Genomic DNA, 9,448 nt, shown 5'->3' on the forward strand with positions numbered 1-9,448 from the left:
AAGAGGACCTCACAGAGGTTTGAGTGTTTGTTTACTCTCTTGCTATCATGATAAACACTGCTAAGATGGCTACTGTTTCATCCGCGTGCAGAGACTTGTCTTTCCACCGCAACTAATGCAGAGTGTGTCAGAGGGCGCACTGGTAGGATAGGTTAAGTTGTCAGACAATAATAAAACGAGAAAATCAAAACATCATGTGACGGCTTGACTGCACCTTTAACGTCAGTGATGACTCCGTGGTTACGGGACCTGGTGAATCTTCTGGTTTTTCCAACATCCGCGTTAACGACACGAAGATTTAGTCCAATTAACGTAAATCGGACTCAATCCTCTAAACACAAAGTTGCTAAGGCTGCTTTGAACCAGCAGCTCTGAGGTGGAGAAAACTTTGAGCCAGAGTTTTTTTTGTGTTCGTGTGTGTGTGTGTGTGTGTGTCGGATCAGAAAGGCTGGGGCTTTCCGGTGAGCAGTACTCCACTGTTCCCATTCACGGCCAGAATGGTGCCCATGTGTATCAGAGGGCCGCCACATCACAGCCAACCTCCTGCCAAAGTCTTTGTGATCTTCGCCGCAGCGTGCGAGCTCGCCTGTGCTTCTGCACGCGCTTTTTCCTTCCTCTGAAACCCCCCCTCCACCAACCCCCTTAACCACATAGATGACAGGAGAAGCGGGAAGAGAGATGATTATTTCATATGGAGCAGGAGGGGAATCCCACATCCTGCAATTTTATCTTCTTGTCTCTCTGAGGGACCTCAGAAAAATATGATAAGACCACTACAAACAAAAAGAAAAGAGAAAAAAAAAAACAAGGGGGGCGGGGGACGACCAAGAAGCCATAAGTGACAACACTGCTTCTTTGACGCTGGGCACATGCGGCTAAATGTGAAGGATGAAAGCGAAAAAGCTGCTAAACTGTTGATCAGACTACGGCACACTTGTGCACACTTCCTTTACTCTAGACTGTATGTCAAAAGTCACTTCCTAGAGTTGAGTCACTCGTTTAGGATGACAGCTGCTGGTAGACCGCTGCGACCGCGTCCACTGCCCTTTCTTTTGCATCGCCAAATCTCTTGCTATCGCTCTTCCTCAGCACTGCAGTTCCTCTGCGCACACTGCTCGGTTAAAGCAGGCGTGACGCACATCATTGACAATTTCAAAAGCTTCTGTGCAAGTAGTAGCTGCACAGCAATCTCTCCACTTAATTCATCCAGGACATTTATGTGTACAGTGAATATGTCTCTTGGAAACAGCCCTGGAGGAGCAGGGCTTTTGTATCCCACATCACTGATGGAAATGATTAAGCATATTGGAGTGTAATTCCACCCCCCTTGGTCTGGCTCTTAAAATAGTGGAATAGAGGGGAGGGCGGCTGGCCTGCACACATGTTTGAATTCCTCTGATTGGAGCAGAGAAGCAATTTCTTATTAGGCTGCTGATGTTGGCTCGTGACTCCAGCAGCAGGCCTTCCTTGTGGGGGAGAGAGAAGCATGGCATCGTTGACTCAAGAGGCCCCTCGGTTTAAAACCCTCTTTGCTACTTGTGCTGCCAGCCTGTGATTTCTCAGCACATGAATGATTTCAAAAGCAGTCCTTGCTCTGAAATTTAAACGTAAACATGTGAAAATGTGCCTGCAAACTCTAAATTCAAGCTAAATTCAAGCTCTATGTTTTGATCGGCTCAGCGTCTCTGAAGTTTACGCTTCGAGTTTATATAAAATATACAACAATGCTGCAACTAGTGTGATTATTTATCACGCTAATAAGCCACACATGTCTGGAACACTGCAGCAGCCCCGGATGTTATCCCTGAAGGCTGGCAGGAAATGATGCATGAACAGGTGAAAAACTTTAAGAGAAGCAGGGGTTACGCACAGAACATATACACCAGCACACTATGACTTCCAGCCCTGTAATTAGGACTTCTGCAGGAAGACGAGGTTAAAGCAAATGACAGAAAAGGCTATAATAAAAACAAATGCTCCTCTGCCATTTTTTGACTGTGGAAGCTGCTAACAAACAGAGATGCAGAGAGCTTTTCAACACGAGAAACTAATCTGTCCCCCTGAGGTTAACCTGACAAGACAAAATTGGCCACAACCACACTGCAAATGTTGAAACTCTTATTTTTTTCACTTCCAAGCAAATAAGAATGAATTGAGAACTGAGTAAAGGTGCAGAAAACCTAAAAAACTATATCTAATACCTTTAAAAATAAATAAATAAATTACACCAGCAGATAAAACTAGATCATCACAGGGCTCTGAGTTTTTGATGCTGCCTCTAATTCTACGTTTCAGCAGATCCACATAACCACAAAAGCTGTTTGTTTCTGAAGTGGCCTGGATCTGCCCTTGAGATCCATGAAGATGAGCAATAATTCTCGCAGCCCTGTTCTTACCAAGACTGTGTCACCGATTTCAAAAGACTCGACCTGTGTTGCAACTATAAAATGACGACAGCTTATATTCTATAACTTCCGATCAGAGGATACAGCTGCTGCTGAAATAAGGCGCATCCTGAATATTTACAAAATCATGTGACAGGGGGATAAATAAACTGCAGAAAGGCTTGTTAACAGATTGCAAAAAAGAAAAAAAAGCACACCGGCTACCATGTCATCTGATTTAAGAGTCCTGTGATGATCTTTGGGGCCTCGCAGCTGTGAAATGTCAAGACTAGCTGCATGTCACAAGTTCAAGACCAGCTATGCTCCATAAACTACTCCGAGAGAGACCAAATCGGCTGCACTGTCATTAGGATTTAATCACATGCTTTAACAGCAAACAAGTGACTGCCTTTGACTGAGGTCACACTCCAAATTGGTAACTCTTAAATTTGCCAGGAAAATAATAGTAAGAACTATCTTTTGCTGCATGCACACACATTAAAAAAAAAAAAACTGAGTCCAACAGATGTGCTCATAGATAAGGAGGAAAATGACTCATTTGCTGAAACTAATAACGCATGAAACAGTGTTATCTGATGTGATTCATATGTTTTGTAACTAATGAAAAATCCTCACAAGTTCATTAGTGCATGGGAGCGCATCTTGTATTGCATCAGTTGAAGTCCTCTTTAGCCAAAACTTTTAACTTTATTAGACTTTCTTTTTTTTAATGAATTTGCTTAACCAAATGAATGTATCTGGACAGAAGGGTTGTGTTAATGCTGGCTGCCATCAGGGATTTCTTTATCCTCGTGCCACGTGCATATTTGAATAACGGGTAAAGTTTTCATCAACTGTGAAAAGAGAAACAGAATGCAAATCCAGATTTGAGCCAAGTCTCTGTAATAAAAGTTAGAGCTGTCAAACACAGTTTCAGAAATGGGTGATGAACTCAATTTGACCAGGTGCACTTTTGGAGGGATGGTCTGATGAGAATGTAACACCAAGTGTGTCTGACCTCTGTGCTGAGCAGAGCAGCACCGCTGCCAAACTTGAATTACAATTAAACTGAGTCCAGAGTTGCCCCCCCCCCCCAAAGTTCAGAATAAGCTCGCCGCTGTGTGACAGATGTTTTTGATAGCTTTCTTTTGCAAACCGCAGCCTTAACGTACCCCAGATGAACACCTCTCCCCCACTCTCTTCTCCAACATATTGCAAATCCCAGTTCCAAAAGTGCTAAATTTAAAAAACGAATGGATTTCGCTCACACTATGTATGTATGTACACTAGGATTTGCTCCCAGCTCTGGATGAGCACCAGTCTGCCTGCAGTCTTCGCCCTGCCAACGGCTGATCCCAGAGAACAGCCGTTAATCTGAGAGGCAACATCGAGAACGTCTCCTTTTAATTATCAGAAAACTCCAGCCGGGTTGGATAATGGATTCCAAATGGTGAGCTAAGGCAGAAGTGGGTGAAGCATTGGAGGAGGTGGCCACGGATGGAGAAGTGGATCAGAAGGAAAGGGGGGTGACTCCTTCTCAGGTTCTGACCTTTGGCTGGCCCCCCTCCTGCTCGTGTGCTCTGCTACAGATTGAGACCAGATTGACTGTGTTAGGCCAGGAGATGACTGAGTGACAGAGCCCAGCACACAGTCCAGTGCAGCTATCTTCCTCCCGGGGGATATCTTTCAGGCCTGCTGATACCTTATACGCTCCAGAGATTTCTAACTCACGCTGATATTATGCAGCGCCATCAAAAGAAAGTGTAGCATGAGTAGCAGCGCTGGAACTAGCAATTCTCTGTGTCCCCTAACTGACAAAAGCTTCCCTCAGGATCCGCACCCCTTCAGCATTTATCTTCATAGAAATAGCTGAATGAATTAGAAGCATAATCTCTTGTGTGCTGTTCCTCCTCGCTATTCCCAGGACACGCTGGGGGGTTTGACAAAGACAGAGAGAGATCTTACGGCCTGAGAGCTTAAAACCAAAGCAAAAAATAACAGAATCACACAAAAACAAAACACAAGCTAATCATCGTGGCTCCAAACACATCGCACATACATTCGCACGCATGGACTACAAGACCACCCCTGAGAGCTGACCTGGCCTTGCCCCCAACCGCTCAGCGCTGGCGTGTGTCCAGAACAAACTGGGCCTCTCCGTAGGGAACAGTGGAGGCCTGAGGCCGCGCTGCTTAGCAGGCGCCGAGGGGGCGGCAGGCTGCCAGTGGTCAGTCCCTGGCGGAGCTTCTGGGAACCGTGTCACAGACGCACCACCTCACGGCGTCGTTGCCGGGTGAGGAGGTCAAGGAAGAACAGCGCTCCTACGACCAAGCAGCTGGAAGCACTGTCATGGATGAGCTCATTTTGGCCGGCGTCCAAACAAGAGGCGAGCCAGACCCCTGAAGTTTGAGCTGTCTCCATGAAGTCACTCTTCAAGAGCACAGAGCGTCAGCAGGACAACCTCTGAAGACATGCTCACAAACACAGAGAATAACTGAGGTTCATTCAAGGCCAGAACGATAACAGGAAGAGGAGTTACATCTGAACTGGAGCGGGGCTGAAACTGCTTGCTTCAAGACCAAGAACCACATGGAAAGTACTGGCAAAGGGAACCCCCAAAACAAAACAAAAAAACCCAGCTTCAACAGATGTGATCAGAATAAAGAGCAGAGACAGGGTTAAGATTTGTGGCAGAGCTTTACCAACTTCCATGTTGCAGGAAGACGATAAGATCTCAACAAGTTAAAGCTCTAGCAGCACATGCAGTATATATAACAACTTCAGTGCCCTACCAGTGCACTTCAGCTTGCGGCCAGGAACAATGACCGACTCTAAACCGCAAGATCAAAGCCCATCCTTGTTAGTGCGTCAATGACCAATGTGCATGTTGGTCTTTGTGATTGTCTGTTTTGCATTGTTTCAGCCCTGTAATTATCCTACTTAAAATGCTGCCTGTAATATGTTTTATGACTATGAAGAAGGCCATAAGCTGAAACTTTTAGGCCAGCCATTAAAACTGTTGTATGCACTAAATGTGTTAATGGGTCTTCAGCTTCAATAAAGAGTGAGAGCTTTTCTTTCAAGGCTAAATTGAGTCTTATCATCATACTCATAACCAAGCAACTATGAATACACAACAAATCTTATCGGACAGAAAAACCTTGACAATTCTAAGTGAAGTTAAGTAAGCAAGCCTGAACTTCTTTCATCAAACAAACAGTGGATGGAGGACATCGCTCAGAAGGCAACAAGAAACTCTCAGCAGTCATTTGATATCATTTTAACCCAAACAACATATGTGACTTACAAGCTCCTGACCTGCACTTTTAGCCAATAAGAGAAGAATAGTAACCGTCCTTCACTGCTCACAGGTCAGATAAGTACAGTTGAACAATAAACACAGTTCTTTGTGAGGATGCAAGTGCACAGAAATGCTGCACACGCACTATGAATAGTGAATGGGGAATCTGGGAGGTGCTGGAGCCGATAACAGCTGTCAGCCTCCTCCAGGTCAGCAGCGATAAGGAAGGAAGGCTAATTGGATGGCGCATGCTCTAACAAGGGCGGTCAGTATTCAGAAGACACGAGCCTAGGGAACTCTTTCACATGCTACTGAATAAGCTGGTCACACTTTTAAAAAAAAACAAGAGTCTATTATACAAGCAAATAAATGAAAATTTTATGGAAAAAATCTATAAGATAATGTTTTCTAACTAACAACTGAGGAAATTAAAAATACCACCTTTCCGTTCCATTAGCCAAATTATCTACAAGCACATGTGAGCATTGTCGATATAAAAACACACCACCCATTAACCTGTGGTCTACAAAAAGGACACAGGCTTAGCAATTAAGCCACATTCCCAAACGTATCCAACTGCCTCCATGTCCAAATGACTATAATTCCAAACAACGTGGTAATTTCCTCGGCAGAGAGCGCATGCCTGGTGTGCTGCTGATTATGGCTTTTTGAAAACGTATAAAGACGGTGGTTTCCTGGAGGGAGACCGCATCAGCTGTCATATTCATAATTATAGCATTTCTGCTATTTCTATCAATCTTATGATTATCGTATATCTGCTATTTCTATCAGTCATATAATTAGGTCTTCTGTCATTTCTACCTAAACTTTACTTCTGCAGTTTCCTAAACCTTTCTTAAAGTTCACGATCCGTGACTTTTATGACATTTGGGACAGCGTTTCTCCTTTTTTTTCCCACAAGCAACACAGAATTTTTCTGATTGTGGAGGACGGCGTGGCTAAGCACACAGTTTGGAGGATATTGCTGAACAGAAAGCAAAAATAAAGGAAGAAAAGCCTTTTTGTTTTTTAGACTACAATTTAGACTTGAGCACATGGGGGGATTGTGGATACACCGGACAAAGGACGTTGACTACGGAGTTGCCAGGCAGGAGGAAAATAAGAAGTCCACAGAGGAGGTTCATGGATGAGGTGAAAGAAGACATGCAGTGGGTTGGGTTGATAGAAAAGGATGTTAGGGATAAGATAATCCAATGTGGCAACCCTTTAAGGAAGCAAGCGAAACAAGAAGAAGCAGCTTAGAAAATAAAAGAACTATCACTTCTAGTTAAGCAAATTCCATCTCAATGTATGCATTTATAATATATTAAAGGTTGTTCTGGAGGCTTGAACTTTAAGGAACACTACTTGTGACAGTGGCTTGATGAGGCCCTTTACAGCCTGTGCTTCACTAATGAAGCTGACTAACAAGCAGGAGGAGGGTTGTTGCTCCCTCACCAGGTGTTAAGGTCATATACACAAGGACCCAGCAGGAAAAACACCTGGGAATAATAAACTTTAGCACCATCTCAGGGCTGGGACACACTGAAAGCACAGTAAAAGCTTTATCCATAGAACATATAATATAATAGATAGTTAAATGCCAAAATTAGAGCCATGAATCTCCAGATTAAATGGCTTCTGCCTCGTGGTGGTTATGTGGTTATTAGGCCACTGATGGCAATAGTATAAATCAACAAGCAGAACTGCTTTATGGGACTACTGGATTTACAATATTTTTTTTAAAACCATTAAATATGACATTTAATATTCTGTGTATTGTACTGCAGTAGTAATATAAAATCAATTACCCGTACTATGACGTCAGGTTCAATCCACGCAAGTGCATGCTTGTACTGAAAGACATTTATATGCCGTGCAGTTCCTTTTACCCCAGAAAAGTACTGAGCAGGTCAAGAAACCAAATGAATAAACAAAAGGTTATCCAGAGGGCAATTAGCGTAACACTCGCCTCTGTGTTCACCACAGTTGAGTCATTGATTGTGAGTGGGGAAGTGAATTTTGATTATACATGCTTCTGTGATGTTGATAGCAATCACTGGATCATGAGGTAAATTAGAAACACACTGTTTTCTTTAAGCCATAACAAGTGTTCAAACAGAGCCTGACATTACTGATGAGAAAGAAAAAAAAAGCGCACAACGCCCTCACACTGTCCTCCTGCAGGGAACAGCGACATGACACACAGAAAAAGAAAAGAAAAAAGGGGGCTGAGGAGCGATCTAAATCTTATCTACGTTAGGAAAATTCTGCAATGATCTGGTGATGTTTATATGTAACCATTTATGAGTAACTCTTTCAGGCAGACTAACAAGCCACGTTACATGCAGACACACCTAAAAATCGCTTCATAATCGTTAATCTAAGCAAACTGCATTGGATAAAATGTCTAATAATAACCTGAACAGGAGCTCTTTCTTAATGTCGCACCAAACTGAATCGACGAGGAAGACGCCTCCCTCCCCTCTTCCACTCCTCTAAAAAAAGGCCACCATTGTATGTGAAGAATTACCATGGATACTGCCGGCGCACTGTAAGCCTTTTAGAATTATTAGCATTCCTCTCTACCCTGAGCACTGTAGCAAAGCCGCTCTCTTTACGGTCAATCCGCCTTGAGAGAAACAACATTTCTTTCATTAGCAACTACAGGAATTTCCATCTGGCTGGGAATTAATTAAAGTCGAATTATGGGCCGTGGCAATATTGGCCTACTCAGACAAACTCAACAACGCCCGTGGAGGGTAAGAATGAATGCGGCCTTGTTAATGAGCAGGATAGGAGGCACGGCCACTTGTCAGAGACACTAATTCAGAAGTTATTACTCACTCGTGATGAGACAAATCATGTCATATTTAATAGACCTATTTATAAATGAGCTGAAGTGACTGAACGGCTTTGGCACCATTATTGCTGATTCAAGAAACATATAAAGCTAATGGAAACAGCTGAAGCATGGCTTTCATATAAAATAACCTCAAACTTCATGTTATATTTCCTGATTTTGTCATGTTGATTTTCGATTACATAAACCACCACGAGGGGATTTTTTTTTCCAGTCATGGTTTTGTGCCGTGGAACTGCTGTTTAGAATATCATAGAGTTCATCTGTGAAAGAATAACTGGAAAAAATATGTCACTAATGATCTGGCAGCACACGTAGCCTTGCTGAAATACACGGAGCCAAGCAAATCATAAAAAAAACTTTTTTCTCTATCCATTTTAAACAGGTCAAAATACAGATCAGTTTCCACGAGAAAGGATAAATCTAGTTACATTAATCATATTATACACAGCACAAAAAAATGTAATGCAATATAGTGATTACCAGCTTAGGGAGTTTCTACACTGTGTGACTCGCAATCAGAACCACGTAATTTGAAAATAACGCAACAATTCTATCTTTGTGAAGGAAGGTGTCGGACACAATGTGGCTACTATCAGCCTCTGATGACAAAGGCTCTGTACCACAGAGCACCAGGGAGTCTCTGCTATCAGGCCCCGAGACTCCTCTAGCCCTTGGCACTTCCACCGATGCAGAAAAAGTAGGTCTGCGTAGGCCTCAGTGAGATTCCACAGTGTGTGCCAACATGGCTAAATGAAAACATCCCCCTGGAGTGTACGCAAACTACAGTATAAGTTTCATCTATCTGTGTCATTCCAGGTGCAGATTACAAGTAAACAGCTCTACTGAAACCAAAGTGACATTAGGCTGTAACCAGAACGCACACAAAGTGATAGAGAT

The sequence above is a fragment of the Neolamprologus brichardi genome, chromosome 4 (assembly GCF_056152115.1).
Source record: "Neolamprologus brichardi isolate AB-2024 chromosome 4, ASM5615211v1, whole genome shotgun sequence".
NCBI classification, from domain to species: Eukaryota; Metazoa; Chordata; class Actinopteri; order Cichliformes; family Cichlidae; genus Neolamprologus; species Neolamprologus brichardi.